This window comes from Vicugna pacos, chromosome 10 (assembly GCF_048564905.1).
Source record: "Vicugna pacos chromosome 10, VicPac4, whole genome shotgun sequence".
NCBI lineage: Eukaryota > Metazoa > Chordata > Mammalia > Artiodactyla > Camelidae > Vicugna > Vicugna pacos.
This window is the reverse complement of record NC_132996.1, coordinates 32,396,134-32,422,914: the sequence shown is the minus strand read 5'-3', so window position 1 is coordinate 32,422,914 and position 26,781 is coordinate 32,396,134. Positions and strand designations below refer to the sequence as shown.

General features: G+C 45.1%; 1 protein-coding gene across 9 annotated transcripts in view; it reads left to right on the top strand.

Annotated features, from left to right (window-relative positions):
- Nucleotides 1-26,781, top strand: part of DENND2B (DENN domain containing 2B) — a 162,050-nt gene that overhangs the window by 54,977 nt on the left and 80,292 nt on the right. For 4 of the 9 annotated variants that reach the window (XM_031681230.2, XM_031681231.2, XM_072969452.1 and 1 more), the window contains 2 exons: nt 2,203-2,367; nt 7,090-7,178. The exons of 1 other annotated variant lie outside the window; for it this stretch is intronic. The gene's annotated coding sequence lies outside the window, so the exon portion shown is untranslated. Of the gene's footprint in view, nt 1-2,202; nt 2,368-7,089; nt 7,179-7,500; nt 7,524-7,647; nt 7,922-26,781 lie in introns of those variants that run through there. 4 more of the 9 variants (XM_072969456.1, XM_072969455.1, XM_015238567.3 and 1 more) reach the window with 4 other exon arrangements.

Sequence of the window (26,781 nt, the reverse complement as noted above, 5' to 3'; positions counted from 1 at the left end):
AGCTGACATACATCTACAGAGTAGGGACAATGGTATGGAAGCAATATTTCAAGAGACAATGCCTGAAAATTATTCAAAGTTCATGAAAGATACCAAACTAAATTCAGGAAGTCAACCAAATCCCAAATAGTATCAACAAAAAGAAATTCACAACTAGATATATATCATGTATGACCTTGAGACTTTTGAGGAGGACTGGGCAGGTATTTTTTGTGTCCCTCAAGTTGGTTGGTTTGATGTTCTCTCATACTTAGATTGAGGTTGTGGATTTGGGGAAGGACCCTACAGAGGTGAAATGCTCTTCTCAGTGCTTTACGTCAGGGGTACATGACATACGTGTGCTTCGTACGAGGAATGTTAACGTTGATCACTTGGTTAAGGTAATGTCTGCTAGGTTTCTTCATTGACAAGTTAACTATTTCTGCCTTTGTAATTAATAAATATTCTGAGAGAGATACTTTGAGGTTGTACAAGTATCTCATTTTTCTTTAAACTTTTACCCACTAAGTTTAGCAAAACAAAACTAAAAGCAAACCAAAAAAACATATGTACCTTCTTTAGCATTGGTCTAATCAATGAGACCAGTGAAAATGGGGTTAATAACTGGTTATCTTTTTTTAAATACACGTTAAGATAAATATGAAAGTATTAAAAATTTGAAAGTGTTCTGTACCACTTACAATTTTCTTGTGTACGTGCCACACCTTGAATACCCTAGACTGCTCGGAGCTGCTAAGCACCAAATGGTTTAGATTCTGTAGTGATATCGTTGATCCCGTATTAGTTAGATTGATTAGTTGGTTGGTTTCTTTAGTTCATATAATAAAAATGTATTAACTGTACTTGGTACAGAGCCCCAGACTAGGATTCAGAGTTAGGACATAGGCTAGTAGGAGAAATGAGCTGAATAAGCCTTGGTGCACTGAAATACAAGGCACTGGACACGACTGACGCCAGAGGAGTAGACTTTTCTAAGGAGCGCAGAAGGTGGAGTAGAGAATCCACTCCAGCCTGGGAAAATCAGGGGAGGTAGCATGGAGGAGGTGACATAGGCTGGGCCCATATTTTCTGCAGCTTTGCCCAGATCTTATTCTGAGGGATACTGCTTTCCCAGGCTCAAGGTATTTTCCTGGTTATATCATGGAAAAGCCATTTGAGTCTGTATTCCTCTTATTCCCCCATCTCCTTCCCTGCCACTTTGCACCCTACCTCTCCTATCCTGAAGTTTCAACCATGACAGGTTGAGATCTTGATTGAGGTCAGAGTTCTAAGCCAAATAAGCATGAGAAGCTCATTCTGGAAGGGTAAATGGTGCTTCTCGAGGGGGTTTGGGATACTGCGTCCTGGGTCCGGTCTTTCCTGGCCCCAAGACTGTATTTATGTGGCCCAGTGTTAAAACGTGTGGACTTAACAAGGGACATTGTTAAGGAGACTGTGGATTTGAGAGATGCCATAAATTAGTGCATAGATGGACTTTGTGACGGATACTCCAAGAGACTGGATCAAGGCATTGGGTACCTTGTGCCCTGGGGATCTAAACTTTGAGCTTCATCCTGAGGGTTATGAGCTTAGTGGAGGTGAACTAGGGCTGGAAGGCTGGCATATGGAGGGAGAGTGTGCTCACCCCAGCATGAGATGTCCAGGAGCTGCTTCACCACTGGGCAGTGGGATCCAGGCTAATACAGGCTGAATCCCATACTTTCCTAGTTCAGAGCCTTAGGGTTGGAGGGGAGTGAGTGGAAAATGGGTCAGAGACAGGTGGGTTAGGGCAGGAATGAGGACCTGGAAGAATTTCCTACCATAAAATGCCAGGACTTGAGCATAGAGTGGGTATTTCTCTGTTTTCCCAGAAAGGCTGTGAAACAAGGTGTGTATAGCAGTGGTTGACACCCTGGCACTCCTGCAGCTGTGGTCCTAGGCCGAGGAGGGCTGGCACTGCCACCTGGATTCACAGGCCCTGGTAGAGCCCATGAAGAGACTGCTTGATTGGCAGTAGGCAGACTGTCTTCCAGGAGAACTTAGATATTGCCAGTCCTTCTGCTTTGTGAAGGCTGCTTTGTCTCAGATGGATGGCAGAGCTGCAGTCTTCTTCCAGGCACTTCCCAGCCCGTCCTCTAATTTCCCCATCCTGTGTTTGGCGCCTTTCTTCTCTCTCCAGCTGTTCTTAGGCAGGAAGCCTGACTCTCCCATCTTTTCCTCCAGGAAAGGCTGCCTTTTGTTGGTGATGGTCTTCTATCTGATCCCAGACTCCAGATGACTCCAGAGCCTGTGGAGCTGCACTGAGAGGGTTAGATTGGAGGTTGTGTAGCCCCTGAAACAAGAAGTCTTTGTACTGCTTTGGACTCATTCTGAAAGCACAGGGACAAGGTGAGTAGGACAGAACAACAGGACTGGGTGACTGCAAAGGAACAACGCAATAGAACATTGAAGCTAGAAGGGGCCGTTGGAGAACAGCTAGTTCTAACAGCCCAGTAGCCGTCTCATTGTCTGCAGGAGAAAGCGGAGGCCCTGTTGGGGACAGGACTTGCTCAAGATCTCCCCACTACGTAACTGGGACCTGGGCTCCAGTCTGATGACCCTTCTCTACTCCTGGATTTTTAACTTTTCCCTGCTTAACCACATTGCCACTTAGAGGTAGAAAAGGAAAAATTGTAAAGTCCTAAAGAGTTCTTGTGTGAACCTGCCTGCTCACATGGCAGCCAGAGTGCAATGTTGGAAAATGGGCCGGTCTCATGGGTAGAACTGGGTGTCTTCAGTGGACATGTGGCTAGACCGCAATCTGGTAGACACTGAGAGCTGGCCCCCCTAGAGACATCTGAAGTTATATGGCATCTCTCAGGCAGTCCAGGATCCAACCAGTAATACTGAGGTAACAGCTTTCTTTTCTTGAATTCTGTTCCCAAAGTAAGAAGTGACTTTAAAAGATTCATTCTGCTCCCATGTCTTCAGATTTGGAATTTCAGTTTTTAAAGTGACGAAAAGAAAAAAACCCCACTATAATCTTTTGTAGTAATCAAACCTAGAATCCAGTCATCATATAGATACATATGTATTTTTTTCTTCTCTTGAATTTGAGTGGACAGACTTAAATAGTAAGTAAGACTATGTAAGTACCTACTCAAATTCCCTCATCTTAAAGAGGGGACAGCTGTTTATGTTTTTCTTTTTTAAAGACTCTTTTTAAATGATTCACTTATCCAACACATTAATTAGTTGCCCACTCTGAATGAAATACGGAAGTGGATAGATTTCAAGGGGCTCATGACTGTGGGGGCAATGGGAACGCAGATGGTGACAAATGATATAAACACTGTAATTAAGGCATCTTCAGACTGCTATGGGCTTGCATAGTTGACAACCAGATTCTGCCAGGAGATCAAGAAATATTTCACAGAGGAGGTGATAACTGAATTGGGCCTTGAAGGCAATATGATTTTGCTAGTTGGGAAGGTAACGGTATGAGCCATTTGGGGAGGAAGAAGGAAAAGGCAGTTTTCAGAGCAACAGTGGTGTGCTGCGGTTGTGCCTGTAATGGGGTAGTGATGGAGGAGATGAGGCCAGAAGGGATTTCAAGTGGTGGTGGTGATGTATATCACGAGAAGGGGTTGGACTTAGTCACACTCCCTGTTACTTAGTCCATTATTTTTTTCCCCAGACACTAGTATTCAGTTTTTGTTTTTTTTAGTAATGGAAAAACAATTTTTGTCAAACAACATTTACAACCCAACTCCAAATTATAAAACCTAAGATGACTTTTTAAAGCAAAAGTGTATTTTCTGTAAGCACAGTGACTTGCGCAGTGGAGGTGAGAGAGCATTTTTGTCCTTGAATGGAGCTGACTCGAGAATCTTCGCATTGTGGGCGTTGGGCCATTCCTGCATCCCGCTTGGTTTGGCAGGACACTGGTGGTGGAGTGCCTGTGAGTGGGCACTCTGGGATTGGGAGAGGCTGTAAAACTCTGAAGCACATCCCCAGAAGAGTGACCTTAAGAGGAAAGTTCTGGGAAACAAACCACAGGGAGACTTTACAGGAATTTTTGGCTGTGCCCACAGGCAAGGCACATGAGGAAAGGAGATGTAATTATAGTTTGTAAGTCTATGAAAAGATACAATGAGTGACATGAAATAGCTGTTCTAAGTTTCTTCTTCCTGTTGGGCAGGAAGAAACGGGTTTTAATGCATTCATTCAGCAGATTTTCACTAAGCACCGGCAGTGAGCTGGGCCGTATACTAAATGCAGAGAATATGTTGGTTAGCAGAACAGTCAAGGTTCCTGCTCCTCAGGCGCTCACGGGAGAAGACTGACCTTAAGCAAATAATTGGACAAATGCACAATTAAAGGTTAAGGTGAGTGCCAGGGAGGATAAGTCCTCACTTAGGGTGGAGAACCATGGAAGACTTCTCTGAGGAGGTGAGAGGCAGGTTGAGGCAAGGCAAGTAAGATTCAGCCAGGCGAAGACGAGGGTGTGGGGGAGTGTCCCAGGCAAAGGGGAACAGCCTGGAGAAAATCTGACATTTTGAGGAACTAAAAGTAGCCCTGGGTAGCCAGCACCCAGAGGGGAGGGCAGGGGACGTGCGGAAAGGAGGCTGGGGAAGGATCATGCTGGGCCTTACAGGTCCTGGTGAGAATTTGATTTCATCCTAAATGCAGTGGGAAGCCATTGAAGTGTGTTAAGCAGGAAATGACGTGATCTTCTATGGAAGGGTGATTCAGACAGCCCTGGGAGAGTGGCGTTGTGAGGGCAAGAGTGAAAGCTGGGCAATTAGGAGGATTTTGTTAAGGGGAGAGACTAGGGTAGCAATGGAAGTGCAGAAAAATGGGCAGGTAAAAGATACATCTTGGAAGTAGAATTATTTGGAATTTGTAAGTGAATTGGCCGTGGGGAGAGAGAGGTAGGGATATGCAAGGTTGCAAGGACATCTCCCAGGTTTCTGGCACAAGCCTGCACGTGGGCCTCTCAGCAGATGCTGGACCACATAAGGCAGTAAAAGCCCTATCCTTCGGGAAAGGTCCAGTAGGATTGATCTGGACCCAGCCTTGCAGAGGCAGCAGAAGGATTCAGCTGACCTCTTGCTCTGCCCAGTTCGCACAGCTTATATACAACCTCAGCACTCAAGCGAGGATTCCAGTTCTCCCATGAAGGGGGCTCTTAACTGCATCCTTACCTGGTCCCGCCCAGAGCAAGGCCCCAAGGAGTCTCTATCCGCAGTGTGCCGCTAGGGGGAGCATGGCCTGCATTCTGTGTCTGGTCTGGAGGGCTTTTTGAAGTTTATCTTACTTTAGAGACTGACTTAGTACTCAGCCCTGGCCCCTGGCCCCTCTTACGGCTTAGAAGAATGCCTGACATATGGTAAGTGCTCAGTAAACATTAGTTGGTGTTAATGTTATAACTGTGAATGTTGTCTTATTGTAGAAATGAATGGGCGCCACCTCTTCTTTCTCAGTGGAGAAAGAGACTGGGCAGGTGGAATGTGCATTTTGGGGATCAGGAGAAGAGCTGGGGGTTGCCTGCTGGGAAGAGGAGTGGGGAGATGGGAGACATTCAGTGATTTGATGGTGTTGCCGTTGCCAGTTCACCCTGTCTTCCTCTGCAGACAGGATGGGGCACTAGGGCCTGCGAGGATTCCTGGGCTGGTACTCAGATCAGATTGCGTATTTCTAGTGGGTGATTGATACGCCCTCTGAAGCTCTGAGTGCTTCACTCAAGCAGCAGTGCCCTCACTTAGGATTCGTGTCATCCTGTTATTTTCTGTTGGATTTGGTGACGTTCCTCCTACCTTTGCTCCTGACATACATCTACCTTTTAAACTCAAGTCAGTTAAAATCTTGTTTTAAGAAATTTGTGGTATGTTGGAGATGTCAGAAACACAAAGATTGTGCAGGGGATCGCTGCATTAAAGACTCTATCAGGATCTCTCTAGCACTATTTTAGGAAGCAGCATTGAAAAATGTCTTGCTTGAGCCTCAGTGTCCTCTTCTTGGGGGCATTCCAGCTGTCCCAGGTTGTTTGTTTGTGGCGGGAAGCAGCTGAGATGAAGTTCTTAGCTCAGTGCCTGGTTTAGTGACAGAGCTTGCACACACATCATCTCTTTTCATGCTCATCCCGGCCCCATTGCTTGCCCAGGGGGTGGGTTTTATAGGTGGAAACTGGGAGGCGAGGTGACTTGCCCAAGGGCACATGGCTGTTACGGATCCAGGCACTGCCACAGTCTTTTGACCCCTGCTCTGCCTGGTGCTCTCATAACTATTCTGCTTAATACACAGAAGAGAGTTGAAAGGCTTGGGTACATTTCTAGATTTGTTATTTTCTGTGACCTGGGGCTAGTTATTTGATCTCTTTTAGACTTTTTAACAAATTTATTTATAATAACACCAATTCTAACTTTCAGGTCTGTTGGGTTGAACAGATGAGCCAAGATTTGTGAGAGTATTTTGGGAAAGTATAAGGTAATTTACAGCTATAGGACAGGTCTTTTTTCTTTTACCTGTGTACCACATTGCATAGATGCTATTGTGGAGTCTTCAGGCTAAAAGAATGGTAGGCCTACATCATCATGACTCGGAAAGAGTCTGTCTTCCCCTGGGAACCCAGCCTTGTATCTCATAACTGGCTGTCAAAAAAGTTGTTAGTTTTTAAGATCAGATGGCAGTGTACTTTAGTGGAAAGTACCAGACTAAGGAGTAGTGAACTGGTGTCTATTGTTCGTTCTTCGACTGCCTAACTAGCTTTATAACTGTGGACTAAACATTTGATCCCCCTGAACCTCAGTTTTCCCATCTATAAAATGGTGATAATAATAGCTATCCAGTATACTTCAAAGGATTTTGAGGATCAAAGAAAATAGTGCATGTAAAAGAATATTACAAAGCAGAAATGTGCATGGGGGGATTAAACTTAGAGGGCCTACTGTGTCCTGGGCACTATGCTAACTCTTGAACAGGACTGATATTATTTCTGGCTGTGACAGCAGCTTAAAAAAGCCTGGGCTCTAGGCTGTATTTGGGTCATGTTTGTTGCTTGGGTTGTGACTCTGGACTTTCCCAGGACTCTTACTGGTCCTGACCTAGTGTCTTCCCTCTCCGTTGCAGGAACATGAGAGACTGCTTTGGCACCAGCACTAGTACCATGAGTCCCTGCACTGGTTAAGGCCATCCCCACAACCTGGGCAGGCAGCAAGGTAAGCAGAGAGGCCAGTCTGGGCGAGCTCCTGGGATGTGAATGCGTTTCCGCCTCAACTGCTGCCCGGAAAATCCCAAGTGCACAAACAAGTCAAGGCAGTGCATCTGGGTCCTCCTCCCCGCACTCCAGGACCCAGAGGAAGGGCTTGCTTCCCCTCGAAGTGTTCCAGCAAGCTCCCCCCCCCCCCCCCCCCCCCCCCGGCCGGGATTCTTCCGAGTTATAAAAAATGAGACACTGGAGGGGAGCAAAACAAGTCCACTCACTGTCTTCTCCCTTCTCCCCTCTGAGCTGTTGAAGCAAGTTCCCAGGAGCAGCCCAGATCCCTTGTTTGCCTGGAAGGGAGGTAGGAGGAGTGGAATGCGTGCAGAGACCCAGCCGATCAAAAGACAGTGCTGTTTCCTGAAAGCCTCCCAGAACTGAGGGAGCAGGGAGACAGAGAGGGAGGGGTTAGGGGAGAGAGAAAGGGAGGGAGGGAGAGCAGGGGAGGGAGGGAGAGATCGGGAGTGAGCGCGCTGGCGAGAGCAGGGTCTCCATGACGACTGGCCAGGCCGGCCAGCCGTGCTCTGCTCATTTGGCTGGAGGGAGCGCCACGAAAGGTCAGAGGAAGGAGCTGTGGGAAGCTCGCAGCAGGTATCCGAGCCGAAGCGAGTGGATTTTGGGGCCCTGGGCTCCCTAACAGACTGTAGTGTGAGCCAGACTCTGCCGAGAATGGAGTGGGCAGGAAAGCACCGGGACTTTCAGGTAAGGTCAGCTCCTGGCTTGGATTGTTTTTCCTCCTTTCCTGGCCATAGTCTTGGGCTGTTTTCTGGGAGGCAGGCGAGTGTCTGTACTCTCTGCGCTGGGTTTGGGGCTCAGCAATGATGTCATGCTCCAACAGTTGGATTCTATTAGCTTAAGGAGGAGGGAAACAGCCAATTTTCTTGACTTTGCAAATCTAGCTGATCGCACTCTTGCTGAACCTAAGGTGTTTAGACTTCACTATAGGAATCACCTACTTTCATTTAGCACAAAGTCTCGAGATGTTTTACAGGGAGAGTCTTTTATGTAGGAAAAATGAGTTATCATCACTCCAGCATTATGTTTGTCGTTCTTACATGAAAACCCTGGTGTCTTTTGAGTGGCTTGGTTTGTTCTAGTGAACACTGTCTGTTTTGTCTCTTGGTGCTGCTGTGTCTGACCTAATGAAAAAAAAAAGCTAATTAACTCAGCTGGGAGCCTGTGGCGAGTTCCAGGTCTCTCTGGAGTAGTTATTAGGACAGAGGGACTGTCCTAGAGATATCTGAACCGAGCTCAGTCTCTCTCTCTTTCTCTGCTCCAGGTAACTTGGTAAGAAGCAAGCTTTCCTCCTTCATTAATAATAAAGTCCATCCTAAAAATATATATGGGATGACTTTCCTAAAAAAATACCTGGGGTGGCTTCCTAAGAATTATATGGGGTAGAGGCAGGGAGTATCTGGGGACTGAGGGGCCTGCAGAGAGGTTTCTTACCCAGATGCCTCAGAGTGAGCTGCTGCTAAGAGCCAGGTTGCCTGAAGAGACGTGAGGTACTGTGGTTCTGCCGAATGGATTCCTTAGTTAATATTTTAACCCAATCTTAGGGCACGCAGTGTCCATGCCATGTGCCCCTTCTGCTCTGTGTCCTATGTTTTGGTAAAACTTGTTCTGACCTGGAGGACTGCTGTGTGGTGAACTCCGGCCTAGGAGAGGAGACCTTTCCAGAAAGGCACTTTTGTAGGTAACAGGGTCGCTAGGTTGTCAGTGATCTTATCAGGAGGATTGAAAGCCGAGGGCATTCCCTACGGTGGAGACCCAACAGGGGATGTGCTTCCGCTTCAGCCATGTTGTATCTTAAACTTTCTCCCGGGCCTCAGGCAACTTGGTGGATGCCTTTGGTTTCTCTGTGGGATGAGGGAACAGCTGCCGTCCTGGCTCTTTGGTTTTTCTTCTTGAACTTTCTGAACAGAATGTCTTTTGTACTCTGGCAAACAATGAGGGGGCCTTCTGATTAACTTCGGGTCAGCTTGCCAATGAAAGCACTGGCCGTGTCCCCAGTCGGGCTCCCTGAATGTGGACATGTGTGCATCACTGCTGTGGCCTGAGGCTCCACAAGGGTGAACTCAGTGGCCCTGGACCTCAGACGGGCCACTTCTAAAGTGATGCCTCCTTTCACTCCACTCCAGGGCTCCTCTGCTTGGTTGAAACCTCTGTTTCACTGGGGAGATGTGGTGTGGCACTGTTGGTTGGGACTCAAGTTGGGGGATGTGAGGAGGAGGCCTCTCTGAGTCTGCGGGTCCTTGGGTGGGCATCGCAAATCCAGGATCCCAGGATGGCCCCAGTTCCCTGCTTGTGTGGATGTGGTTGAGCAGCTCCTCTAATTGTATTGCCCCCACCTGTGTGAAGAGGGCGAGCAGGTGATCTTTCTTTTGGTGTAGCAGCATGCATAATGGGTGTGGGGTTTGGAGACTTAAACTGTGGCCAGGTTCTGCTATTTGCCATAAACGTGGCCCGGGCAAGACCCTTAACTTCTACGACCTTCAGATTTATTAGCTGTGAACTGGAGATGATAGTAACTACTTTACAGGACTTTTGGGAGGAGCAAATGAAGTAATTTCCATGAAAGTGGTTTTGAACAAGTCAAGTTCTATATAACGTAAGATACACTTGATACACACTTGAAGGATGGCCCCTCTCTCTTCTGGAAAGTCACTTGGCCTCTCTATTCTGGTTTCCACATTTATAAAGTGTCTTCTTTTTTGCATTTATAAATAAAAGTGAGAAAAACCTTTTAAACTTCAACATGTTAAGGGAAGGAAACAGTGCTTTCTTTGGGTTGGAAAGTATATAGTAAGATTGATGTTCAGTGTAGACTTGGAGCCTCATAAGTGATCCTTCAGAGATGAAGCTTTCCTTATAGGTCACCTGACTCATGTGTTTTGGAGGAGAGGGATTCCAAGAGACCCTTTGCTTTTCCAGTGTCCCACAGCAGTTATGAAGTCATAGACTTTAGTAGCTGGGAGAGGGGCTACTGGTTGCCAGGGCTGGTTCCCTCAGCCTGCTGAGTTCTGCTGGGGAAATTTTTTGAGTGAGCAGAGAGGCATTTCTCTGTTTTGGGTCTGTAAGGCAGGGTTCTAACCGGCAGGAAGAGTTGTTACTCTGAAAGGCCCTTGGGCGCTGGGCGGCTCTTTCAGGCACCTGTGGCTATAGCTTAGAAGGAAGCAAGCAAGCAACAGGGAGAGGGAATTCCAAGGGCAGAGACACTTGATACGCCGTGGGACTGTGCCAAGGAACCAAACAGCAGGGCAGCGGAGCCTCTGGGCAAGGGCACCCCAGATCTGTCCTGGGGACTCTGTGAGGCTCGTGGCATCCCAGGTGGGAACACAGGGAGGGGCCGGCACCCCACTAGCAGCCCAGCTTTTGTTGTCGGGCAGGGGAACACCTGCCACCGGGCCCTGGCGTGGTGCCTGGGATGAAGCCCCTGAGGAGCCCTTCAGTAGGAAGATTTTTTTTAAACACAGCCTTTTTCCCCAGGTGAGTCCTGTCACAGCAGCCTCTCCGACCTGAGGGGAAAGCTGTCCACAGCGTAGCTTGGGGCTGCAGCTGTTCCCCACTCCTTGTCAGTCCAGCTTCCCAGAGCTGAGTCACCAATTGGATCTCTCCATGTTCCTTAAGGATTAAAAAGTAACATTCCTGTTCTCACTCCCTCTCTCCCTCTCCTCTGCTTCTCTTCCTGCGCACTCTCCCCCTGGACTCCCTCTCTAAAATTAGAATGATCATTTACCCAGGGAGGTTGAGACTGAAATACCTTGTAGGACAGGCCAGGGCCATCCTCACTTCTGCTGGCTCTGCCGCTGTCTCTGGAATAAAGGGCTTGGGTATACGACTTGGAGGGGCACCCCAGGCCCAGGTATCATGGCCACACTGCTGGCCTGGAATTAAGAGAGGCTGTGCTTCATTCCCCACCTGGTCTGACACTGAGAGCTACTTCCAGGGTGGGATGTCTGCTGGGCACCTGAGGGAGGTGGGAGGGTCTGAGTCCTGGGCCTTCCAGAGCATCTCCCTGAGACTGAGAGGCTGAGAATGTCCTCCTGTTGCTTTTCTTAGCTGTTACCTGTCACTGCCCTGGAGACTCCTGATTTCCAGTGTTGGGCCCAAGAGAGTTAGCCGAGCTAGCCACGCAAAGGGAATGTGTGTGGAGCCTGCAGGGGGCCAGGCAGCAACCCTGCAGGGCTTTGGCTTTCCTCCCTTCTGCGCCACCACCTTCACTTGGGAGAGCAGGCCGTAGGGAGGGGAGGGGAAGCCTGCTGGCAGGTAATTGAGTTCTTTGAGTTAGAAGAACCATGGGAAGTGTAGAAGGGGCTGGGAGGGTGTGAAAGAAAAAAATGACCATCTGGCATGGTCTGCAGAGATTTCTCTTTCTGTGGGAAAACTTGCATTAATGAGTGGCTGCTTCTGGGGGTGGGGAGGGAGACTCTGCAGGTCTATTTTATGCTGGGGAGGAGGTGCTATGTGCACCTGTCCCACTAGGAGGTAGGGTGAAATGCTGGGTACATCTTTCTTAGGGGGACATGCCACGTGATATTGTCTGATAGAAAAAAATCCTAGGGTCTCTGTTTCCAGCAGTAGGCCCTAGAAAATGTGCCTGTGTGTGTGTGTGTGTGTGTTTGTTGAGGGAAGAGGAGGATGTCATACGAGTCTAGACTACCTTATTGAAGGATTTCTCCAAAGATCCTTCTCTTGTTTTTTTTGGCTCTGGTAATACTGTTGTTGAGGGGCTGCTGAAATGATCACTATACTCTTCTTTCTCATCTAAAAACTGCCTGAATGTTAGATTGCACTGTCTCTATAAAGGGTGAATTAGATGTAATCAGGATACGAAGCCTTTTTAACCAAAGCTGACCTATTCCTAAGGGTTTGTCATGAAACTACCTGTTTCTCAGAGATCCTGACTCTTCTTCTGTGTGACTTGTCACTGAAGGTGTTTGCGTGTGAGCTGGAGATTGACTAACAGGAAGCATCACAGTGAATGAAGGACTGTTCGAACCTGGGGAGAGTAAGATAAACAGGGTTGGGGGAGATAAGATCTGAAGTAGTAGGGAGACTACTAGAAGGAGACAGGAGAGAGGCCCTGGACAAGGGGACTGGGGAGAAGGTGGTTCTCAGGGACAGCAGGGGTGAAAGAGGGGGAACCTGGGCTGCCCTAGGAGGCCTCCATGGTTTAGCAGGCTGGCCTGTCCCCAGGGTACTCAAGAAGACAATGTTGTAGAGGGCCTAACAAGCCTTGGGAGGGCAGGGGTGGGTGGGGGTGGCTGGCACTGGGTTTGAGACCCCTGTTCATTTGCTCTTAGGCTTGGAGGTGTCTCTGGTGCCCATATGTCCTCTTAGTCTGTTTACCCATTAATCAGTGAATACAGAGGATCTGGGCCAGGAGGTGGGGAGGATCTAAAAAAAAGTATGAACATGTAAGTTGTCCCATGTGAGCTGTATTAAATGTTGTGTTACAGTTATTTCCTCCCCAGTGTGAGCCTCTATGTGTGTGACTGAGTAGAAACCTAGACCTACTAACGTTTCAGGTTTTGAGGGTAGGGTTAATGACCATCTCACGCTTTAGGCTGGGAAAAAGAAGGAGGGTCCAACTCTTAGACTCTGATTTGTAGCCCTATTTGAATGATGGAAGAGAGCCAGCTGACGGACTGGAAATAGGAGCAGGGCGAGGGTTCGAGGCTTGGGCTGAAGCTTCTCTGAGAGTGTCAGACGTTGGGGGTAGGGGGTGTGTGTGGGGAGAGTGGAATAGGAAAGGGAAATGGGAAAATTGGAAAGAAAACTATAAAGTCAGCTAGTTTCTAGAACTGAGCTTTGTTCGAGGAACTGGATTTTGGTGTGCTCACTTGTGTCTTGGAACGCAGGCTCCCTTATGGAGTTCTGACAGTTGAGTTTTATAGTTTGCTTTTAAGTGAGTTAACCTGTAATGTGTTTGTTCAACCCTTAGTGACTGTTAGATACTCAGTGAGTGTATGGGGCTGCCTTAGAGCAGCTGTGATGGAACTATTTGCACATAATATGAGAGGATCTTGCATGCAGTGTGGAGAAGTGGTTAATAGCTGGACCTCAGGGGTCTTATTATAAGCCTGGATTTAGAACCGACATTACTGCTTATTAGCTGTGTGACCTAGGTAACTAATCTCTGAGCCTCAGTTTTCTATGAGGCATCTGTAAAATGGATATAATGGTAGTACTTAACTTGTTAGAATTGTGGTGAGGATTGAATGAAATGGTAACACACAAAGCTCTCAGCCTGGTACCTGGCACACAGGAAGTGTTCAGTGCTTTCCATTATTATTATCAACTTAGAGCAGGACTTTGAGGAGAGTAAGGCTGGCGTCTCTTACTCAGGTTAGGGTTTCTATGGCCAGAAAGTCAAATCAGATTCTTCTTTTAGAAGGAGTGTATGCTTTGCATTTTATTCATCTTTCTGTCAAGACTCCAGGAGAGTCTCTGAGGCGGTCCTTCCCAGCCCAGCCTCACAGGCTCAGCTTCATCCTCCTGCAGGATCCTTACCCGTCCCAGTCACGGGAGTTTAGAACTGCCTCTTGCCTGCCTCTTTCCTGTGGGCCAGCCCAGCAGGATCCCTGAGGTCCTCCCTAACCCAGCGTGGGAGGCCCTTACCAAGCTGCTCACAGGCCATCCCAGCATGTCTGACCTCCGCTTCCGTGAATTTTAATTCTGTGTCCTTCGAGTCCCAGCTTGGAGCACAGGCTTTATGGCCGGCTCTGGTGGCTTGCAGTCTGGCTCTTCCTCTTACTGTCTATGGACCTCTGGAGAGTTAACCTCTGTAAACCTTCGTGTCTTCATCTGTAAATTGGGAGTAATGTTATCCATCTCAAAGATTTGTTGCCAGGATTAGATGAGTTAATTTATATAAAGCACTTAGCTTAGTTTCTGGCACGCATATGCTCTCAATAAATGTTTGCTGCTGCTGTTCTTAGAGATCTCTCCCTCCCATGAATGTCTCTGCCTGCATTCAGCAGTGGAAAGGACCCTGGCCAGGTAGTAAGCAGATCCAAGCTTTAGTCCTGGCTCTCACTTGACTTGCTGGGTGACCTTGGGGAAGTAACTTGGCTTCTCTGGGCTTCAGTTTCCTCTTCTAGGAAGTTGGAGGTTTGGACTGGGTGTTTTCATTGACATTCTCACTTGACTCTTGAGATGTATATCTTGTATTTCCAACTAGATTCCCTGAGGTTCTATGAAATTAAGTATAATATCTGATAATTTTATTTTCTCAAATTGACTAAGATATATAGTTTATGCTTAAAAAAATATTTGAGTAATTTTTTTAAACCCCATCAGCTGGATTCTAGGAAGCATTTTGGCTTGGTTCTTGTAAATTGGAGACTGGGAATTTGATCTCAGCTGCATAGGGCCTAGTTGCAACAACCTGCAAAGAGACTGTAGCCCTCAGTAAGCTAGAAGGTCTCCCAGGTCAGTAGGAAAGGAGGTGGCTGGTTTCACTTGGTGCCTCTGGGGAAATTTTGGTTGACAGATGTTTGGGGTACTCATTTGTTCTGCTATATAGACTTAGACCTGCTCTGTGAATAAACACTGCCATCACTGCTTCCTTCTCTCTGTGAAAGAGCTGGCAGTGTTGTCCAACTGACCCTCCCTCCTTTTGAGCTCGCAGTGAGCCAGTTGTGCTCAAAGACAGGCCTGAGTGTTAGGGGAAGAGCCATCCAACGGAAGAATGAAGTTTAGAGCCTGGGCTCTGGGGGTCAGGCTGTCGGGGTTCGCATTCTGGCTCTGCCACTTCTCAGCTCTGTAGCCGTGGGTAAGTGATTTAGCCTTCCATGCTCCGGTTCCTCTTCTGTAAAGTGGAGTTGGTGGCAGTCCTGTTTCCTAGGGTTGGAGTGAGGCGTAAATGTCAAGTGCTGAGAATAGTACCTCGTATCCGGTGCTTATGCAGTGTGAACAATTATTGTTATATTTATGATTCCCTTGTAAGCCAAGCGGAGTGTGTTTCTGAGTGGCTAGTCTGTCTGGCTTGTTCTGCTGAGAAATGTCAGGCGCTGTCCCCTTCCTCTGTGTCTTGGACAGATATCTAGTATCAGTAGGGCAGTCCCCTGTCAGTACATGGATCATAGCTCTGTACCTTCTTGTGTAAGGAACTATGTAAACCAGAGGGGATTCTAGGCTGAAAAGATCCTCTCTGACGAGTGATGAGTGCTATGTGGCCGAGCCCTGTGTGCGAGAGCGAGATGGGAAGCGGGCTGAGGGAACGCATGCACGCAGGAGCAGAGGAGCTAGGTCCCGACTAGCAGCCAGTATCCGCATCGGGCAGATGGTTGTGGCTCAGATAGCGCGCTGTGTAAGAAGCTCCTGGCACTTTGTCTTCCAAGAGACATGCTGCCTCCCCAGCCCCAGGTGAGACTTGCCTCAGCAGTGAACACGGAGGCCAGTCTCAGGAGCGGTGGGTTGGGACGAGGAGGTTCTAACTTGTTCCTCACGAGAACGAGTAGCACAAGTAGCTTGGTGCATCTTATCTACAAGTGTAATTATAAAAAGATTTCCTTTTCAACTGCAAGAAGCAGGAACATTTGCTGCCAAATTTAGCAGTGTGTTTTAAGTCCCTCAAATCTCCTTTGAGTGCTACCCAAGCTCTCAGCTTTGCTGTTATCTCTTGTTGAAATAGAGCCTGGGAAGGTCATATCAACAGTGCCAATTTATGGGCCTGCTGAACCCAGGCAGGCCTCAGGCGGAATGGGGAGTTCCTGGGAGTAGGTGCTTCACAAATTTTCCTTTTGAGTGAGGCTGTTTATAATTTAAGGTTCCTCTTGCTTTAGAAGACCAAACTCTGCAGATTACGGTCAAACGTTTTCTTTCTTCTGCGGTTTTACTTCTGTAGGCTCCCACAGGCAGGAGCCCAGACCCCACAGCAGCTCCCTGTACAGTCAGGAGAAGCTCTTGGTGGCACTTTCAGCTACTAAAACTATGCCTGACACTCCTTGCTGGAGATGGGTTTCCTTGGCACAGAGTTATACCAGGCTCCCCCACCTCACTTAGTGTATTAGCCACTTTTGACCTACCCTGTGTTCTGAAGGAGTAATTAAAAGAGGTGAAGACCACAGGGTGTGGAAACCACACATGGGGCTCTATCCTCATTTGTAGAGGTGGTTAGACCCATTTGTGCATATCCTTTGTCACTTGGCAAATGGGTGCAAGTAGGGAAGGGAAATTAAAGAACCTGACTGACCCTGACAACTATAAAGAAGTGTGGTATTTGAATTCAAAAGGAGAATACCTGGGATAGCTAAGGTGAACTTGGCAATGTCTGTGACCTTGGTTTGCAGCCTGTGACTTACCAACTCAGAGGCTGTGTTCAGAGAACTGGGACTTAGAATCTAGAAAGAGAGCACTGAAGTTTCTTATTTTCTTTGCCTCCCTCTAGCCCCCGATTTACTCAACCCATTTGGTTTCAGACATAAATGGAAACGCCAGATACACTGCTGTTTTTGAAATGGAATGGGCAGCGCTGTCCTCTCTGGGTCCCAGCCTCTCTGGGTTTGAGTCATCACTGCTGCTCAGGATTGGGTTACTGCTCAACTGTGCTGGGAGAGCCAGCTGTGAGGACACTGATGGGAAGGAGGGCAGTGGGTTTTATTAACTCTGAGTAAGTGCCCAAAGGGAAGTGTCAGGAATCAAGTTAAAAAGAAAACAATGAAGAACAACTGGAAAATTTTGTTATATTTAAATCTCATTAAAGGGAAATAGAAAAGCTCCCCCCCCCCCTTTTCCCATTTCAAAATCCACAACTGTTTGGTAAACCCAGGTAGGTTTCAAAAGCAATGCCATCCAGATTTCTTTATACCTGAAAAGTACCCAAGGTCGATGTCTACATAGCTTTGCTGGAAGAATTTGAGCCCTGGGAAGCTATAGTAACTGGAGGAGAAAACCACGGAGTTATGTATATTTTACCACAATAAGAAAAGTTGGAGGGGGAAGAGTGTAGCTCAAGTGGTAGACCACATGCTTAGCATGCAGGAGGTCCTGGGTTCAATCCTCAGTACCTCCTCTAAAAAAATAAAGAAATAAATAAACCTAATTACCTCCCCCACCAAAGAAAAAAAGAAAAGAAAAGTTAGTGAGGAAGTAAGGAAAGCTGTGGAGACTGCAGCATTTGGGCGCCATCCCAGCCCCTGACAGCAGTCAGTGTCAGTTGGGGAGCTGAGATGATTTTATCTGTTTGTGTTCCCCCAGGGGTTTATTTCTCTTCAGCCTTTGCTCTTTTTAGTGTACAGTCTTTCTCTGAGACCCCATCTTCTGCTGCCACCAATTAGCCTGGAGAAAGAGGCAGCAGGGTTGGGGTTAGAGGGGTGTCCAACTTTGCCTCTCTTGTTTAGAAACAGTTTTTATTTATGTATTCATTCAGTACACCTTGACTGAGTATCCATTTCTGTTCTAGGCACCATTCTCTGCGCTGGGGATGGAGAGGTACCTAAGACAGCAAAGTCCTTGTGTCATGGAGCTTCAAGGGTAGTGGGGAGCAGTCAGTAAACAAGCAAACAAATCAGTGAATGAGTTAAAGATAGTGATGTGTGCTATGAGGGAAATGATGGTGAAGTAAAAGAGAGAGAAACAGGAACTTGATAGCTATTTTCAAAAGAGAAGTTAGTGAAGACCTCTCTGAGAAGATGACATTTGAGCTGTAAGGTCAAGGATGAGAAGAAGCTGTGGATGTGCAGATCTGGGGAAAGCACATTCCTGGAAGAGGGAACAGCAAGGCAAAGCCCACGAGGCAGGGGAGAGCTTGGCATGTTGAAAGGACAGAAAGAAAGTCATCATTCCTAGCATATAGGGAGCCAGTGGTTGTAGGGGTATGAAATGGTGGGGCTAGTTCAGGTAGAGCCGTTTGCCATGGTAAGGACTTTGGAAAACCAGTGTGAGGGATACATGTTCTAGGTCTGTGGCATGACGAGGGGTAAGGTGGTACAATTTGAGAGGGATGGTTGGCTGAGAAAGACACTGAATTTGATTAAGAAGAATCCTGAAAAAAAATATGGGGAAATAGAAAGGATCTGCAGTGCGAAGAGGCACGTAGCTAATTAGCAAAAGAAAGCTGGATAAATACAGTTCAGTTCTGCACAGTTCTTGGCATCAAGCAATATGTGTTTTTAAAAATTCCTGTAGATTTTAGATTTGTGGTACATAATTAATAGAATGCTAGCTCTATTTCAGGCGTTGTGTTGTACTGGGTGTTTCCAGTTACATCATTTTAGCAAATTCTCTGTGTAAATGTGTTGATGTTCTGATGTCTACAGGTGAGGAACTCAGAGCAGCTAACTTACTTAAAATCCAAATCTAAGTGTGTATGATTCCGGAGGATGTGCTCTTTCTCAGTCCCTCCTCTGGTTGATGTGCCTCTTCATTACCTAGTTAATGAGCATTTTTCCCCCTGAATTGTTATGTGGTGTTTACCATCATGTTCTCTTGTCTATCCATTGGAAGCTAGGATAGCTTTTGGATGTTTGTGGAGTTGAATTAGTTTTTTTCGTCTTTTTCTGAAAGGTACCTGGTTAAATATTGGGAATACCAATCCATATCAAAAACTGGGGAGAACAGGATGTGTGGCAAGACTTGGAAACAGATATTCTGAATCACCTCTCCTTTTCTGGGTAGGAGGAGTGATGGTCTTACTCATCAATACTTGACAAGAGTTTAATTAGATGTCTTACATTACGATTTCCTCCTATTTTGTAGTAAGAAGATGGAGTTTGTTTTTGGTAGTTTGTTAGTAAACTACCACTTGTAAGTAAACTTATTTTCTAGTTTACAGGTTTCTTTTAGAGTCTCCAAGTTTATTGGAAATGTTTGAAGAAAGAAATTTATCAGGCCACAACTTCCACTTGCTGGAAATTGAACATTGACTACTTTCTATTGGTGGATACTTCTTTTTTGAGGGACCGTTCCTGTTTGGATTCTGTAAATCAAGGGTCAGGATTCTTCTGAAAGAGCAGTGTATGGGGTGTTTATAAACCTTCAGTCCTCAGCGTTCATGAGACCTGTGTTCAGCCTAGTCAGCAGGCTAGATAGACTAGTTTGTGAAGGGCAGAGCAAGATGCGTTGAATTTCAGATTTAACATAGATTCCTGACACACAGAGGAATTTTTTTGTAAGTAATGGGATTCAGCTTTCCTGTCTCCCCTGTCCCTGTTTTAGTAACTCTTTGTCTCTGAAGGAAAAAGATCTGTAGTTAGGAAGCACTCTTTTTGAGGGTGCTTTTATCTCCAGCACCAGTTCACTGAGCCCGCGGTCACCTACCGTGAGCAGAGACACCCAGATGAGCAGGGGGATGGGGCTGGAAAGACTGGTTGAGGTCAGTGTTTGAAGTGTTTGACCCCTCTAGGAATTGTGCAATTGTTGTTCTTCTGAAAGCAGGAATGGAACACAATTGGATTTAGTCAGTAAAAAAGAAACCTGTAAGACCATGTGGAAGACAGAGCTGGAGGAAGAAACGTGTCTGTCTTACCGAGTGTAACCAGAGAAGTAATATTCTAGTCCCTCAAAATTCATTTAAAGCAGACTATAAGGGAAGTCGAGGGGTGGGGAGGGAGGGCTGAACTCGAGTCTTGAGCTCTCTAGGGCCATAGAGCAGTGGGTTTCAGACTTGAGCCTGCCCCAAACTCACCAGGAAAGCTTGTTTTCCAGTCCACTAGGTCGGAAGTGGGGCCTGAGAGTTTGCGTTTTTTACAAGTTTCTAAGTTGCTTGCTGCTGCTGATTGGGAACCATGGCTTAACAGGCTCAACAGCTGAGATTCACGTAAGGGTGTGAGGGCCAGATGTTAACTGGTGTGCCTTCCTTCGTTAACTTAGAACTTCATGTCTGCACTTTAGAATCTCTTGGGGGGCTTACCCCGTAACATCAGCAAAGCCTGGTCCAGGTTCGTGCCCTCAGGCCTAGGGCTCTTCTCACAGTATCCCTGCTACTTCCACTTGAGGTTTCCAGCTGTGTGCTTGTCTCCAAACAGCTGTTGACTGGTTTTTTGGAAGATGCCCATCCCTGGCACGTGATTCTGTTAGGATAGGTGACTTTTATGCCGGGATAAACTCTCCCTGGCCCTTCAGCACAGCCTTCTGGTTGGCAGGACTGTTTCAGGGGCTGCAGGCAGGCTCAGCTTCAAGCGTGTTCCATTGATTAGCCAAGTTTACATGCCTGGGAGATTATCTCTTTACCCCAGGAATTGAATTTCAAGGACAAAGTCCACAGTTGGCAACTGATGTGCCAAGAACACCTGGAAGGGAGGATTCCACTTGGTTTTCACTTAGCCAGGCCTCAGTGCCTCTTCCCACAGAGGTCAAGTTTTCTACTTGTCTTGCGCCCAAGCAGGTAACTTTGGGGTGGTTCTCCCAGAACAGCATGGCTCCAGGCCCTGCCCCTTTCCATCTACTTCAGGACCTGTGGCTTCAGGTGAGACACTAGACTTAGTCAGTACAAGCTGCCCTCTGTTCCGTGGAGTTCTCATTTCTTGAATCCTTGTCTGTGCTTGCTTCTGCCCTTGAGGGTGGATCTTCATTTCTCCTGCATGATCAGTTACTCTTAGATTTTTCCTAAGGCTCTCCGTTTCTTAGCTTCCCTTGTTAGTTCAGCACAGTCAGAATTCTGTCTCAGTAGGGGAAGGGATATTAAAGGTTACCTGGTTTACTTCTGCTCAACCTTTTTCATATCCCTGCACACACAGAAAATGATGATTTTTGTAAGGCAAACTGGGATAAAAGGAGGAGGCTGCTGGTAGCTCTGAACCCTGGTGCTGTCCCAGGAGTTGAAGGAGTTAGTGTCTGCACCCGTTCTTGGGTGTAGCTGTAACCCATTCTTGGCATACTGATTGAGAGCTCTGATCTAATCCTAGGTGCATTAAGAGTTGAGAGGTGAGAAAACTGAGCATTCAAAGGTGTCAGAGTTCGGACTGGGAATCAGATCTTTTCATAGCATAAGAACTGAGATGTGTTACAATTTCAGATTAGCAAGCATGCACGAAACTGTCTCAGGCTAATTTTTGTTTAAGCTTTTTTTTGATAACAAAAGCAATACATTTGTTCTAAAAACTCTTACAAAATGGAAACATACATAAGTCAGACTATGAACGTATCCTATAAACACATACCTCAGAAATGTAATCATTGTTAATAGTTGGGTAACAATGAATTTTTTTCTACATTTGTATATACATTTATTTTTTATAAAAAATGATTATACTCTAATTAAAAACTGGAAAATAGAAAGTGTTGGTGACATTGTGGAGAAATTTAGAACCCTTATATATTGCTGGTGGGGATGTAAATAGTGCAGTTGTCATGGAATTGAATTCTTTTGGTTTCTCAAAAAGCTAAAACTTACCATATGACCCAGCAATTCCACTCCTAGGTATAAACCCAAAAGAATGGAAAACAGGGACTCAGGTCCTTTATACCAGTGTTCATAACAGCATAATTCACTGTAGCCAAAAGATGGAAATAACTCAAGTGTTCAGTCACAGATGAATGAATAAACAAAATGTGGTGTGTACATACAATGGAATATTATTCAGCCATAAAAGGTGTGAAATTCTTACACAACATGGCTGAAACTTGAAAACATGCTAAGTGAAATAAATCAGGCATAAAAGGACAAATATTTTATGATTCCACTTACATGAAATATCTATAATAGGCAAAATTCACAGAGACAGAAAGTCGGATTAGAGGTTACCAGGAGCTTGGGGAGAGGGGAGAACTGGGACCTGTTGCTTAATGGTCACAGTGTGTCTGGGATCGTGAGTTTTGAAAATAGTGGTGATGGTTGCACAACATTGTGAGTGTAATTAATCTACTGAATTTTAAACTTGAAAGTGCTTAAAGTGGCAAATTTTATATATATTTCAATATAGTAAAAAATGCTTGAAATTTTCTCACTTGGTAATTTACCTAGGCTATTGTTCATGTCAATACGTTTTAGCAGCAGTGCTGTGTTTCTTGAGGTAGATGTATCATAATTTATTTAACCAAGCCTCTAATGAAGGACATTTGAGTTCTTTCCAGTTTTTCCTATTATTGTCAGTGCTTCAATAAATAGCAGCAGACAGCTATCTTTGCCCAGTTGCTCTAGAACCTGTATTACCTTAGGCAAAATTCCTGGAAGGGCAGATTTGCTAATCAAAGGTTATGCTCATTTAAAATGTTAATAAATATTGCCAAATTGCTTTCCAAAGAGATTTCATCAATTTAGTTCTCACCAACAGTATATTATGGTGCCTGTTTCCACCACACCTTTGCCAACATGGGTGTTATAGAGTGTTTTAGTCTTTGCCAATCTGATAGGTGAAAGAGGATTTCTTACTGTCGCTTTATTTAGAATTTAGTTATTAGTGAAATTGAATACCTTTTATGTTCACTGGCAGTTGTGCTTATTCATATGTGAACTTTCTGTTCAAATACTTTGTTCACTTTTCCATTTGGTCATAATTTTTCCCTGTGGATGTGTAAGAGCTTTTACATACATACTACAGTAGAGCTCTTTGCCGTAGGTGTCGCTGGTTTTTGTTTCCCTTGGCTTGTTTGATTTTAATTTTTGACTTTGTGCTAATTATTTGCCTTTCACATGTTTTAAATTTTTATGTAGGTAAATGTATGATATTTTCCTTCATAACTTTTCCCCCCTTCATGACTTTTGAGTTGAATTTTGTGTCATGCTTTGAAAATTTTTCTTCACTCATTAGAATTATAAAAATAATTCATTCATGTTTTTCCTAGTGTTTTTATCATTCCAATTCTTACAATTCAACTATAATTAAGTTTGTAGTAAGAAGTGAAGTAGGAATTAAATTTTATTGATAAAAAACCTAAAATAACCTTTTTTTCCAAATTATGTCTGCTTTTTATATAAAATTTGTAAACTTCTGTTCACTTAGTGTTTTTAGTGAATAAGGCTACCTATATTCAAATTTTTATAATATTTCACATAACCATTAAAAACATATTCTGTAACATTATAGAGGAACATTTCTGATTCATTTGAGCAAAAAAAAAAAAAATCTGTAGTGAGAGATCAAGAGATTGTGCCCAGGTCATAGGAGTCCCAGTCCTGCTTTTTGTTTGTTTTCTATTATCCTTACACAGTACAGCCAGATTCTTTTTCTTAATGTTTTGGAATAATTGCCTCACTCTCGTTTTGAAAACCTGACAGTGAGTCCTGTCTGCAGTTGTGCTTGACACCCTAGACCTAGATGTGCGACCTGACAGCCTCTCTCCTAAGTTACCTGGTGTGACGGGCTCAGCCTGGCCCAGGTGGGCGCAGGCAGGCAGTTACCTGTTAAGCTGAGGGGACTCCGGGTCCAAGGCTGAAGGGCTGTTGAGACCTAGGAAGGGTGTGACTCTGTGGGAGGGGACCAGCAGGGTTCTTCCTCCTTAGGAGATGGATTAAGGACGACTTCCCAAGTGAGAGACGGAAGAGGAGTAATGGTTATGAGGACTCACCTGGGTCCCAGATGCTCAGCTGTAGGTCACTCCTAATTGTATCTTAAAAGTAAACTTTTAGCAACCTAAGGGTCATGAACCCAGAAAAGAAAGGCTTCGTCAAGGGTCAGAGTAAGTAAAATCCTAGAATGGGAAGTTAGGGTGGGAGACCCGGGAGAGAACAGCACTGAGCCGGCACCACCTCTGCTCTCGTCCGCCAAGGCAGAGGTGGGATTGTTTTTAGTGGAAGTAGACTAATAAGGAAGCAGAAGGAGAAACGACTTCAGATCCACAAACATTCATTGGGCCCCTGTAGGCCCAGCTGCACGCAGACATACAGTCTTGACCCCGAGGGAACTTACTAGCTCACTAAGCAAGGCATATGCAAGGTCAGCGCACTGTGGTGTGATTTATGCCGCCATGCGAGTGGCACTGGGAGGAAAGGTTGAACTCAGTCACTGGTGGGAAGATGGCGAGAAGGATACGGGCAAGGTTTCACCGAGGGAATAGCGCTGGTTCAGATTTTGAACTATGAAAATATATATATATATATATATATATATATATTCAAATTTGTACCTTTTGGCCACTATGAATAGTTATTTTCTAAATGAACACAGCAAGGAGGGGCATTCCAGGTAGAGGAATTAGCATGTGCAAAGGCAGGTAAGAGTGAAGCAGTCTGTGCAGAGTTATATGCACATAACTACCAATTTGTTATTATTTTCTGCTGCACATAGTAGGCAGTGTCCAGATGGGACTGTAGAGACAGGTCTCAGGGAATAGCTCTGGAAAGGCTGGATCTACCATTGTTCTGTATACCACATCACCCCAAAACACTGTGAATGTTTAAACAATAACTTTGTTACTATCTCTCGTGGTTTGGGGGGATCTTGCTTGAGGTCTTGTCACATAATGTTTTTCAAAAGGTGGCTGGGGCTGCACTCATTAGAAGACCCACTCACTTCCATGTGTGGTGCCTGAGTAGGGAAAGCTCAAGCAACAGGGACTTTTCAGCTCTACTCCCTGTGGTCCTACTCCCCTTTCCCATCATTACTCCCTGTGGTCCCTCCAGCATGGTGGCTCAGGACTGGAAGCCTGCCCCTAGACAGGGCAGAGGTTGCCTGGCCTCTATCAACCTAGCCTTGGAAGTTAAGCACCTTCACGTAGGCCACATTCTGTTCCTGAGGTAGTTACAGGGGCCCTTCTGGTTCTCGGAGAGAAATACCAAACAATTGGCAAGGTTGTTTTGAAATCACCACAATCATACAGATTAATTTGAATTTTATGCTGTAGGGCAGTTTTCCCCAGGCTTAATTCATTCTTACCGTCTTCACAGTGTTACCGTGGCCTCTCTGAACTATTATTTGCATGTTTAAGTCAGCGTATTTTTGAACTTAAATTTATTTTAAAAGGAAAAGTTATCTTACTTTCTTAAAGTGGAAAATCAATATTACTTGCCATACACAGAAGATAAGTTTTAAAGTAAATACAATGAAAACAAAAAATAATTGTCAAAAGAGTTTTGCCAGATACTGCTGCCTCTGCACCTCTCCTCCACACAATTATCAAAGTGGAAACTTTCTTCTTAATCTAGTGAGAAGGTTTGAAAGATTTACAAAGTGAATAACTTGATCACCTTGTGACTTCATGCCCTTTAATTCTGTGTAATACAGTGTTGAGTTCCTGCCACGCAATTCCTTACCACATTTTAGGAAGCGCTGCTGTGGGCAGTGGAGCTGCTGAAAGAATTTGAGCACAGGAGTGATACGGTTACATCTGTATTTTAGTGAGATCACTTGGCTGAACTGTAGAAAGTAGTTTTGGAGAAAGTAAAACTAGGAGCAAGGAGATGGATTTTAGGAGATTATTGTAGTAAGTCAAGCAACCAGTAATAAAATCTGGGTCAAAGAGTGGCAGGGGAATGGAGGAGGTGAATGTAAGACCTCAAGGAGGTAGAATTTACAGCACTTGGTGATAGATTGAACTAGAGTAAGAAGAAGAATGAAAAGTCAGGGATGACTTGTAGAAACTTGGGTGACGTTGTGGAAAAAATACAGGAGGGGACAGTGTTTTATTGGGGGTAGAGTAGGAAATGATGAGTTCAGTTTTAGGCATTCCTTTTTCTTAAATTTTTAACATGAATTTTCTTGCCACTATATTTGTCTGATTGTTTCTTGGAGGAATTACTTGGGTTCTTCCTCTTTCCCCTGTATTTTCTGTGAACTGTAAGTTAGATATAGAGGCTTGATTAAACTTAAGTTAAGCATTTTAGGGGGGAAAAAACTATAAATGATGCAGCAGATCAGAGACACATAATGTCTGGTTTTCTCACTGTTACTGATGCTAAATTTGGTTACTGCTTAAGGTAAGGGCAGCCAAATTTCTCCATTGTAAAATTATAGCTTTCACTTTGTAACTAGCAGATAATCTGTGGGCTACCTTTGGCACTACTCCCCATCAATCTTCAACTTAAGTGGTTTTCTTTTTTGAACTTGCTGTTATGTAAAATGTCAAACTACACAAAAAGTAGAGAAAACAGAAGATGAACACCCATATATCCATCATCAGCTTCAATTGTTGTCAACATTTGGGACTAGTTTGTTATTTTCTCTGTCCTTGTCCACTGTCCCTCCTTCTTCTTCAGTGGATTTTTGCAAGTGTATTCCAGCATCATACCATTTCATGCATAACTACTTCAGAATGTATCTCTAAAAGACCTTGCAGATATGTTTAAATGTGTTGATTTCTGACCAGCAGTTTTCAGTTGTCCTCATGAAGGAACAGAGAATCTGGATGATTAAATTGATCCAGAGTTAGACTCCACAAGTAGGTCCAGTTGGTCCTTCGTATCTGTGACTTCTACATCCACAGATTCAACCAACCACGGATGGAAAATATTAGGAAAAAAATTCCAGAAAATTCCAAAAAGCAAGACTTGAGTTTGTCACACACAGACAGCTGTTTACATAGCATTTACATTGTATTTATAACTGTTTATGTATTTGCATAGTACTAGGTATTACAAGTTATCTAGAGATGGTTTAAAGTATATGGGAGTGTAGGCAGAGATCATATGTAAATACTGCACCATTTTATATAGGGTACTTGAGTATCCATGGATCTGT